The sequence below is a fragment of the Tursiops truncatus genome, chromosome 17 (genome assembly GCF_011762595.2).
Source record: "Tursiops truncatus isolate mTurTru1 chromosome 17, mTurTru1.mat.Y, whole genome shotgun sequence".
Classification (NCBI taxonomy): domain Eukaryota; kingdom Metazoa; phylum Chordata; class Mammalia; order Artiodactyla; family Delphinidae; genus Tursiops; species Tursiops truncatus.
Window position 1 is genome coordinate 40650092 of NC_047050.1, and position 12119 is coordinate 40662210.

The 12119-nt window shown below is 43.4% G+C and overlaps 1 long non-coding RNA gene across 1 annotated transcript in view; it reads right to left on the bottom strand.

Moving 5' to 3' along the window:
• The window catches only part of LOC109548275 (uncharacterized), a 389180-nt gene that overhangs the window by 138987 nt on the left and 238074 nt on the right, over nt 1–12119 (bottom strand). The window lies entirely within an intron of this gene.

The following is a 12119-nucleotide window of genomic DNA, read 5'->3' on the forward strand; positions in this document are numbered from 1 at the left end:
AAATAATTGAGGATAGTCTCAGAGACCTCTCAGACAACATTAAATGCACCAACATTCGAATTACAGGGGTCCCAGAAGAAGAAGAGAAAAAGAAAGGGACTGAGAAAATATTTGAAGAGATTATAGTTGAAAACTTCCCTAATATGGGAAAGGAAATAGTCAATCAAGTCCAGGAAGTGCCAACAGTCCCATACAGGATAAATCCAAGGAGAAATATGCAAGACACATATTAATCAAACTATTAAAAATTAAATACACAGAAAAAATATTAAAAGCAGAGGGGAAAAACAACAAATAACATACAAAGGAATCCCAATAAGGTTAACAGTTGATCTTTCAGCAGAAACACTGAAAGACAAAAGGCAGTGGCAGGAAATATTTAAAGTGATGAAAGGGAAAAAACTACAACCAAGATGACTCTACCCAGCAAGGATCTCATTCAGATTTGACATAGAAACTAAAACCTTTAGAGACAAGCAAAAGCTAAGAGAATTCAGCACCACCAAACAAGCTTTACAACAAATGCTAAAAGAACTTCTCTAGGCAAGAAACACAAGAGAAGGAAAAGACCTACAAAAACAAACTCAAAATAATTAAGAAAATGTTAATAGGAACATAAATATCGATAATTACCTTAAATGTAAATGGATTATGCTCCAACCAAAAGACATAGATTGGCTGAATGGATACATAAACAAGACCCATATATATGCCGTCTACAAGAGACCCACTTCAGGGACACATACAGACTGAAAGTGAGGGGATGGAAAAAGATATTCCATGCAAATGGAAATCAAAAGAGAGCTGGAGTAGCAATTCTCATATCAGACAAAATAGACTTTAAAATAAACACTATTACAAGAGATTACAACCCACAGCCAACATTGGTCTCAATGGTGAAAAACTGAAACCATTTCTGCTAAGATCAGGAACAAGACTAGGTTGTCCACTCTCACCACTATTATTCAACATAGTTTTGGAAGTTTTAGCCACAGCAATCAGAGAAGAAAAGGAAATAAAAGGAATCCAAATCGGAAAGAAGAAGTAAAGCTGTCACTGTTTGCAGATGACATGATACTATCCATAGAGAATCCAAAGATGCTACCAGAAAACTACTAGAGCTAATCAATGAATTTGGTAAAGTAGCAGGATACAAAATTAATACACAGAAATCTCTGGCATTCCGATACACTAATGATGAAAAGTCTTAAAGAGAAATTAAGGAAACACTCCCATTTACCACTGCAACAGAAACAACAAAATACCTAGGGATAAACCTACCTAAGGAGACAAAAGACCTGTATGCAGAAAACTATAAGACACTGATGAAAGAAATTAAAGATGATATAAACAGATGGAGAGATATACCATGTTCTTGGATTGGAAGAATCAATATTGTGAAAATGACTCTACTACCCAAAGCAATCTACAGATTCAATGCAATCCCTATCAAACTACCAGTGGCATTTTTCACAGAACTAGAACAAAAAATTTCACAAGTTGTATGGAAACACAAAAGACCCCGAATAACCAAAGCAATCTTGAGAATGAAAAACGGAGCTGGAGGAATCAGGCTCCCTGACTTCAGACTATACTACAAAGCTACAGTAATCAAGACGGTATGGTACTGACACAAAAGCAGAAATATAGATCAACGGAACAGGATAGAAAGCCCAGAGATAAACCCACGTACATATGGTCACCTTATCTTTGATAAAAAAAGGTAAGAGGGCTTCCCTGGTGGCGTAGTGGTTGAGAGTCCACCTGCCGATGCTGGGGACATGGGTTCGTGCCCCGGTCTGGGAAGATCCCACATACCGTGGAGCAGCTGGGCCTGTGAGCCATGGCCGCTGAGCCTGCACGACCGGAGCCTGTGCTCTGCAACGGGAGAGGCCACAACAGTGAGAGGCCCGTGTACAGCTAAAAAAAAAAAAAAAAAAAAAAAGAGGTAAGAATATACAATGGAGACAAGTCATCATCTTCAATAAGTGGTGCTGGGAAAACTGGACAGCTACATGTAAAAGAATGAAATTAGAACCCTCCGTAACACCATACACAAAAGTAAACTCAAAGTGGATTAAAGACCTAAATGTAAGGCCAGACACTATAAAACTCTTAGAGGAAAACATAGGCAGAACACTCTATGACATAAATCACAACAAGATCCGTTTTGACCCACCACCTAGAGAAATGGAAATAAAAATAAACAAATGGTACCTAATGAAACTTAAAAGCTTTTGCACAGCAAAGGAAACCATGAACAAGATGAAAAGACAACTCCCAGATGGGAGAAAATATTTGCAAATGAAGCAACTGACAAAGGATTAATCTCCAAAATTGACAAGCAGCTCATGAAGCTCAATATCAGAAAAACAAACAACCCAATCCAAAAATGGGCAGAAGACCTAAATAGTCCTTTCTCCAAAGAAGATATACAGATTTCCAACAAACACATGAAAGGATGCTCAACAGCACTAATCATTAGAGAACTGCAAATCAAAACTACAATGAGTTATCAACTCACACCGGTCAGAATGGCCATCATCATAAAATCTTCAAACAATAAATGCTGGAGAGGGTGTGGAGAAAAGGGAACCCTCTTGCACTGTTGGTGGGAATGTAAGTTGATACAGCCACTATGGAGAACAGTATGGAGGTTCCTTAAAAAACTAAAAATAGAATTACCATATGATCCAGCAACCCCACTACTGGGCATATACCCAGAGAAAACCACAATTCAAAAAGAGTCATGTACCACAATGTTCATTGCAGCTCCATTTACAATAGCCATGACATGGAAGCAACCTAAGTGTCCATCAACAGAAGAATGGATAAAGAAGATGTGGCGGGCCATCCCCTGGTGGCGCAGTGGTTCAGAGTCCGCCTGCCGATGCAGGGGACACGGGTTCGTGCCCCGGTCTGGGAAGATCCCACATGCCGCGGAGCGGCTGGGCCCGTGAGCCATGGCCGCTGAGCCTGTGCATCCGGAGTCTGTGCTCTGCACCGGGAGAGGCCACAACAGTGAGAGGCCAGCATACCAAAAAAAAAAAAAAAAAAAAAAAAAAAAAAGATGTGGCACATATATACAATGGAATATTAGCCATAAAAAGAAACGAAATTGAGTTATTTGTAGTCCGGTGGATGGACCTGGAGTCTCTCATACAGAGTGAAGTAAGTCAGAAAGAGAAAAACAAATACCGTATGCTAATACATGTATATGGAATCTAAAAAATAAACATTGTTCTTAAGAACCTATGGGCAGACAGGGATAAAGACGCAGACATAGAGAATGGACTTGAGGACACGGGGAGGGGAAAGGGTAAGCTGGGACGAAGTGTTAGTGTGGCATTGACATATATACCTTACCAAATGTAAAATAGATAGCTAGTGGGAAGAAACCGCATAGCACAGGGAGACCAGCTCGGTGCTTTGTGACCACCTAGAGGGGTGGGATAGGGAGGTTGGGTGGAGACGCAAGAGGGAGGAGATATGGGGATATATGTATACGTATAGCTGATTCACTTTGTTATAAAGCAGAAACTAACACAACATTGTAAAGCAATTATACTCCAATAAAGACGTTAAAAATAAAATAAAAATAAAGTGCTTCCGTCCAGTAATGAGAAGTCAAAGAAATCACAAAATACTTTCAAGAACAATATGCTGAATTGCCCTCTGACCCAGAGACCATTTGATCCTATGTTGGCTTTTGCTAAATATTTGTTTCATGCTTTTATTTAACTGTTCACTGATACTTAACCCCTCCCTCATTTAGATTATAAAGCATGTTGCAGGTCTATATCCTACAGTTCTTTCAACACACCAGGGTGCCTAGTTCATGCCTGAGATCAGAGAGGGTACTAAACAAGCATGCTGTCCAAATCTATGAATAAATAGTGAATGTCCTCAGTCCTCTCAATTATTCCACTCCAGCTATGCCAATCACAGAGCCTGATGAGTCCTTGGCTTTGGTATCACGTGGCAAGTGCACACCCAACAGCCATGCTCCCTTCGTCCCTGCAGGCTGTGTGCCTAGTCCCTGGGAACTAATCCTGGTTGGTCTAAGCCAGTCATGGCAGTAGCATTCCTCTTGCCTAGGAATTGGTCTAAGAGGGGATATATATGTATATGAGACTTATGTCTGGCCAATGAGATGAATGAGGTGTTAAAGGAACGTGCACTACAGATTTCAGGATAGATTTTCCTCCCCTGTAAAAGAGAGAGACGGTTCTACAGGAGAAGCCCCTGTTTGCCCCCTTGGCTACTTTTCTAATTTAGATGCTGTCTTTGAGAATATGATGTTTGGAACTGAAGCAGCCATCTTGAGACCATGAGACAAGTTTGAAGACAAAAAGTCCTTGCTGAGTCTATGCCAAGGATGTTAGGAGGATGGAAAGAATCTGGGGACCTGATAAAATAACTGAGCAGCTAAGCCAAGCGTGGGATCACTTGCCTCCACATTCCTTATTATAAAAACAGAAGCTGCCCTTACTCTTGGACCTCTTTGGTCAGAGTTGCTGTTACTTGCACCTGAAAGCATTCTATCTGATTCATATTACTCTCACGAAAATTAGAAGTAATTATGTCTCCTCTCTTCTTCCAGGAAGGGCCGTATGATATAATGGAGAGAACCTCTGTTTTGGAGCCAAAGACACTCTCATCAGTCAGAATTCCAGCTAAGTAACCCTGAGCAAGTTTTTTAACTTTCAGAGTTTCAGCTGCATCATTAACTGTAAAATGTAGATAGCAATGCAGATTTCATAAGCTTACTATTATAGAAAGTAAAAAATAATTTGCACATAAGTTACTCAATCTGGCACATAGCAGGTGCTCAATAAATGCTAACTGCCTTGCTTCCTTTCCCTCCATGTGATCCCTGTGTGGAGTAGAAGATTCAGTGAATTTTTTGTACATAGGGAAGCACACCCCTATGGAAATGTCAAGAAGGAATGATTTCTCACTGTCTTTCTCATTTGAAGACAAGAGCAGGGATAGGGACGGCTGTCTGTGTGGGAGAGAGGCTGCAGCTCAAAGAACAGCTTATGATGAGCAGGCCGATCTATGCTGCTTGCACACAAACAAATACCCTAATTTCATAGCTGCAACACCCTTTTGTTGAGTCTGGTGCCTTCTGCGACTCAGCTTCCCTGTAAAACATCTGCTCGAGGCCTCAATAGAGGCCCCCTCTTCTGAGCTGCTTCAGGCCAGGAGAGTCTGTTCCCCAAACTGCCCACAGCTGGGAGCCTCTGAAGTGTGGACTCCACTGCTCAGTTGGCAGTGATCCTGAGTGAGCGTGCGTGCCTGGGAGCCTCGGGGTGCCATGGGCCTGTAGAAAAGCAGCAGGCAGTCTGCAGGCCGTGTTCCAAAGCTGACTTTGGACACACACGTGGACACACCCAGGACACATGCCTTCCCTGGACACACAACCAGATATGGCCCCCCACACACGTACACACAAACACACACACACACTTCCCAACCCTGGTGAGTAGGCACAGTGACAGCCACCCTCTGGAGAGCTGGAAGCCTATCTGGGACCACACACCCTCTTCCCTCCCTCCTGAAGTCAGGAGACAATGTTAGTCTAACTCACCAACTCACCTGCAAACCCCAGCCTGAGAGGCAGGGCAGAATAGTGGTTAATGGGCTCTACCCCCAGCTCCAGGAATTACAACTTACATGACGTTGAACCAGTTATCCAAACTTTCTTGGGCTCTTTTTATCTCATCTGGAAAATGCAGATAATAATAGAATTGTGATGATGTGTCTAAATGTTCCAGCACTGTGTTTGGCGTGTGGTATGTGCTCAGCAAAACAAAGTCCCAAAGCATACTTAGGAAGAGACAGCTCCTCCCACCAGAGGACCACTCCAAGGTACAGCCCATCCAACCTGCCACCTTAACAGGCCAGAGTTCACAAGACTAACACGTCCACCAGCCCAAACTACTTGTCAAACACCTCCTATGTGTATGCAGTTGGGATTCAACAGTGAACAAAGATCCTTGAAAGCTTACAGTCCAAAGGAAGAAACAAACTCAAAGACAAAATCATAGCCTTGAATTGTGATAAGTGCTATGACGGAAAAGAAGGAATAGAGTGGGCAGTGGGGGTGGGAGTACCATTTTATCAGGAAGTCAGATAAGACCTCCTGCTGAAAGAATGACACGTGACCATGGAGGAGCTCAGTGACCCTCCAATGTTGGTTGGATGAGTAAATGCCCCCTACCCCAGAGGTGGCTCTGACAGTAAGATGAGATCTCAGGGCAGAAGATGAAGAGCTCTGATGATGATACACTCAGGCCCTACAACCTCACTGCCTGAGGGACAGTCAGCCCGGTCTCGCTCCTCTCTCCCCCTAAGTGTTCTGAACGTTCTCATAAGGTATCTGGTACCATAGCACTAGGCGATGCAGCACCGGGCTTTGATGATCATATGTGTCCTAGAATCTTAGAATTCAGGCTACTTGATACTGAAGCTCAAGGCGCCTCTCCGCTAGATCCGCTCCTTGGATTCCATCCTGCAGGGCACTCTCTTGTCCAGCTTCTTTTCAGTGACATCATTCTTTTAGAGACTGACTTTGTTCTAACCCAATTTTTTGAAGTCATTTGAATTCAAGGGACCTCTTAGCAGATCTCAGACTATTATACACATTCATGTATAAAGACAGAGAAAGATCCCAGGAAAGTCATTACCAGAATAACATCGGCTTGGCTTTTTGTTTTCTATTATAGACCTGTGTGCTGTGGAATATTACTAAAGCAGAGCATACCTAGTACATTTCCAACATTCTTCACTTGCTTTCCAGCTCACTTCCATTTTCCTACTTTATTTCCAGTATGCTGTGAGAGTAATTTAGTGTACTTTTTGCCTGAGGCTTTGTGCAGGTAATAGCTTCCTTCCCCCACTATCCTTTAATCCATTTGTATTAGGTTCATGCTTCTCCTTCACTTGAAATTATTCCCAGTCTCTGCTCCTGGGCATTTCCAACCTCTCTGTAATTTGTCAGCAATGCCTTCATGAATCATTAAGGACCGTTCATTTGCTCACTTGTTCAGTACTTCATGAGCACCTACTATGTGTAAGCCCTTGAGCTATGGGAATGCGAAAATGATTAAGACACACTGTTAATTACTATTCTGTGGTCTCAAGGATCTCATAGTCTCTGGTGGGAGCAGACAGGGAAACAGACAAGAACAAGACACTCCATTAGGTACTATGAATCGAAGTATGAACAAAATATTGTGGAAATAAAGAGAAGGGAGGGACTAATTCAGCCCTGAAAGATTAAAAACTACAGCCCAGGCAAAAATATCTGAGCTGTATCTAAGCACCAGAGAGGGTGCACGAGGGTGTTCCCCCTAGCAAATGGTGTGTGCCAATGTGCAGGGCGTGAAGCAGCACCACGGTGTCCACAGAACCCACAGTGGTTCACGCCAGCTGGTGCGCAACACATGGGGCAATGGGAGAAAATCAGGGACAAAGATGAGAGGAGTGTGCTGAAAGTGAGTTTGGAGCAAAATGTGGGTCAATTATGTAGCCAAATGAAAGATGACTGTAATTGTAAGACATTAAATAAATAAAATTCCACAAGTCCATAGTGATAGTAAACAGAAAATAAAGAAAAACATGTCCTTATTTGAAAGCATTAGAGGTGATTATTATATGCCAACTTCTGATTCTGAAAACTGACAACTAAAGGGAACAAGTTAAGCACTTATACTGCCTTTTCAGAAGGACGTATAGTTCATCACCAGATGATGAGGGTAAGGTCTTCCTTATAGAATACCAGCTAAGAAATGTGAAGGAAATGCCAAATTTAGAAAATCACTATTTTGTAACCCACGGAGGAATATCTGATTTGGGCAAATACCATCAATGGCTGCTAAAACCTTGGGACGAAAATTTAAGAGAACCGGATATTCTCACAGTGACCAAGTACCATCTCAGAGATTACCTGCTGATTGGAAGAGGAAAACCTATCTTTACAAAGGAAAGATCTAGTGATCACCATCTTAACTAAGAGATCAAACTAACAGCATGATAGCGGGACAACCTGTCATGTACCTTCTGAAGTGACGTCTTATTAAGCACACACCTCATTTACACAGTATTCTTGCCAAAGGTGTTTCATCCAAATCCTCAGTTTTCAAGAAGTACAGAAGACAGAGAAAAAAGTTAAATTACCCCACGAAGCAGCAATCAGACAAATCCAGAATGTGGAACAGCCTATAAGACAACTGGCCTAACTTGTTTAGAAGTTCAATGTCATGGGGGGAAAAAACTGAGTGGATTATTCTTGTTTTAAAAAGAATGAAAAACAGCAAAATGCAATGCCTGAACATTATTAGACCTTGCTTTTAAAACTGGGCTTCCCTGGTGGCGCAGTGGTTGAGAGTCCGCCTGCCGATGCAGGGGACACGGGTTCGTGCCCCGGTCCAGGAGGATCCCACATGCTGTGGAGCAGCTGGGCCCATGAGCCATGGCTGCTGAGCCTGTGCGTCCGGAGCCTGTGCTCCGCAACGGGAGAGCCCACAGCAGTGAGAGGCCTGCGTACCACAAAAAAATAAAATAAAATAAAATAAATAATAAATAAAAACTTTAATACTATAAGATAATCTCGGGAGCAATGGAAAATTCTAAATACAGACTGGATACTAGACGTTATTCGGGAACTGTAACCTTCTGCAGTCTGATCATGGTTTTGTGATTGTGTAGGAGAGTAACCTTATGTTTTTTGAGATACATGCTCAAAAGGGGTGAAACAACCAATTATTTTCAAGTGGTTCAGCAAAATATAAACATACAGACACATGAATAAACGAATATGGCAAAAAGTTAAAAATTACTGAACTTAAATGGTAGGTATATAGGTGATCACTGTACTTTTCTATCAACTTTTATGTGAATTTTCATAATAAAGAAGTTCGAAAGAAAAAAATGTAGGGTCAGATAACGAAGGGCCAGTCATGAGCTTCTTAGGATTTTGGACCTTACTCCTGAAGGCTCTGAACAGATGACTGACAGGATCAAATTTACACCTTAGAAAGATTATTGGCTTAATGCATTCACTCCACTAGCATTTACCACCTACACCAAGCGTTGAGTGAACCCTGAGTTAGATGCTGTGGGAGATAGGAACACCAAAAAGGCACTGCTGGCCAGAAAAGCATTTACCATAAACAGAGGTGAGACACAAAACACGGAGCACGGGTAGAGCTTCCTTGTCAGAAGAGGACGGGGAGAGCTGGGGAAAGCGCAGATGCACACGCCTCCAGGTATTAAGTGGTGTTCCAGGTCACCAGCACAGCCATGCCACCCCAAAAAGGATGAACCTACAAGTGACTAAGATCTCCCAGCAATTCTAGACTTCTGATCTCTTATTCCTTGATGGCAGAACCCCACTCCCATGAGAGATGCTGAAAAGTGCTAGATTTCCTTGAAGAAGAGTGTGGGAGTGTGACCCATTTCTGGCCCAAGGGACCTGACTCAGGTCCCCTGAAATCCACCAGGGACTACAAGCAAAGATTTTCTTCCCTGATAAAGACAGAGAGGACCCCTTTCCCCTCCTTCCTGGTTTAAGTGCAGCCGGATGAGGATGTGGTGCTTGGAGCTAGGGAACCATGAGGGGGACCCAGAGCCCTAATATCCCTGTGCTACTGAAGCAAGCCTGCAACTTCCTATCACCCAACTTCTTGTTATGGGAGAACTTCCTGTTATCTTTCTTTCAAATCACTCATATTTAAGTATTGATACTTATAGCCCCAAATCTCACTCAGCCTCCATCTGCAGCCATGTGCGTCTAGAACCAATCCTGACCCTGGGACACAGCAGTTAAAGGAAGCCTCGGCCACAGTCTAGGTCACCCAGGCCATCAAGTCACTGCCCCTAGTTGAACTCCACCAGCAGCTGCAGTGTGGGATGGTCAGGAAGGTTCACATTCACATGTCAACTCTGATTGACTGGCAGTGACTAAGGTGCTATGCGGAGGGTTCTGATGCACCGTGTGAAGGGTGAAATACAGGTTCTGTGCAAAGAAGTGCCTAGATTCCTGTGCCAGATACCTGCCCTGGCCTCACGTTTATCATCGCATGTATGCACGGAGTTTGGAAGCAGAAGACCTGAGTTTGAGCCCTGGCTCTATTGCTTACTGGTTTTGTGATTTTGGTCAAGTCACTTAACCTCCTCGAGCCATCTTATGGGATAATTGTTATCACTGAGATAATGAAAGTGAATGTGCTTTGTAAACCATGAAGCGCCATGTGTGGGAGTTATTTCGTCTTATATTTGTCAAACCTCAACTGAGGACCAGGTTGATAGGACGTAGGGAGAGGAGGAAGGAATTCAAGGTTCCAGCCTTGGACACCTCACCAGAGGGTGCTGATCCGGGCTAAAGAAGCAGAACTAACACAAGGTCAGAGTTTCAGGTGAAGGTGAATCAGCAGAAGTTGAGTTGTGAGCCTAAATGGTGAAATATAGTTGGAGAAGATGTCAAAAGCAGAAGTGAAGATGCTAAGGACAAAGAGATAGAAACCACAGACTGGAGATGGGATCTCTGCTTTTTTTTTTTTTTTTTTTTTACTTCTTCGTCACCAGAGGGATATGTCCCCATCCAGCGGTTAACAGTGGCCCCCCAAGGCTGAGGACCTCAAGGGGTAAGAGGGTAGAAGGAGTTTCCAAAATCTTCAGAGGGGCAAAGGGGGGTGTGGTCCCCTCCCTAGGTGAAGCCACCCCAGGGCAGCGTGCCTCCTTCCCTTGTAGCAAATCAGTGCAGTAAGACCAGAAGGGGAAGCCCAAAGTGTAAGAAGAGACAGTCAGAAGTAGATAGACTTTCGGTAAGCTACAGGTAGCAAGACCATTTACTTTTCTCTTCCCCCCTCCCCTATGGCATAGCACAAACTCACGACATTCCGAAAAAGCCCAGCAAGTAACAAGTTAAGAAATCAGAAGGCCTTTTGCAATAAAACTAGCTGAGAAAGGGGTAAGGGACTCTTAACAAGAATTACTCCAAGAAGCCCTTACTCTCCAGGTTACTAAGAGTCTAAATTGCCTTGTGAAGTCTGACCTAGAGGCCAGAGAATGATCCCCCATATGGATCTAAAACACCGGCCAGCCCCATGCAGGAAAAGGGGAAAAAAAAAAAAAAAAAAAGATTGACGACAATTCCAAGCAAAAGCTGAGAGGAAGCTGAGACCCAGAAGCGGGGCAGAGTTCAAAGCTGTATTTGTCCATCACTTTATCTCTAATGTCTACAACAGAGATGATGAATGAATGGGCCTCTGGGGCGGTGAGGAGCCCCAGATCGGATGGGCTCTGCAAGGTAGTGAAGGGAGGGGTGTGAAAGGGGCCTGGGAAGTGGAGGCTCCACGCCTGTGAAGAAGCAAGTGTGCGAGAGGAACTGGACAGAGCCCCTCCAGTTTGTAGCCCCAGAGGACTCTGCACGGGTCTCAAGAGGACGCTCACACCTGAAGGACAGGCTGCCCTTCATACCCTTTTGCACTCCACCTATCACAAATAGCGAGGCTCTGGGTGTTTAATTTTTTAGTTGAAAACATTCAAAATTGGGAGATTCTACATATTCTGATTCCCCCCATTCCTTTTTGAAGATGGAGCGACACTAGGCCTGCGGGCCCCCAGGTAAACGATCCGGCACTGCCCAACAGCTGCCCCGATTTACACACAACACCCACCTCTTCCCACTGCTCCCAGACACACACACAGGTAAGGCCGTGAAAACACAGAGAAGACGAGCACCTGTAAGCCCAGGAGAGAGGCCTTCAGAAGAAACTAACCCTGCCGACACCTTGATCTCAGACTTCTAAGCCTCCAGAACCGGAAATAAATTTCTGTTAAGTCATCCAGTCTGTGGTATCTTGTTATGGAAGCCCTAGCGAATTAATACATACATCCTTACGAAACAAATATGGGCCACTTCACAAATTTAATTACCAGCCTAGCCCTAAGGCATCTGAAAATACACTATGTTTTAAATTCATTCTTTCATTCAACATTTGAGCACCTACTATGCCCTGAACACTGCACATTTATTGATTCAAGCCCAGTATCTTATAAACCAATTTTATTTTCTTGTCATTTAACAACCCACTTCTGATTTCTTCTAA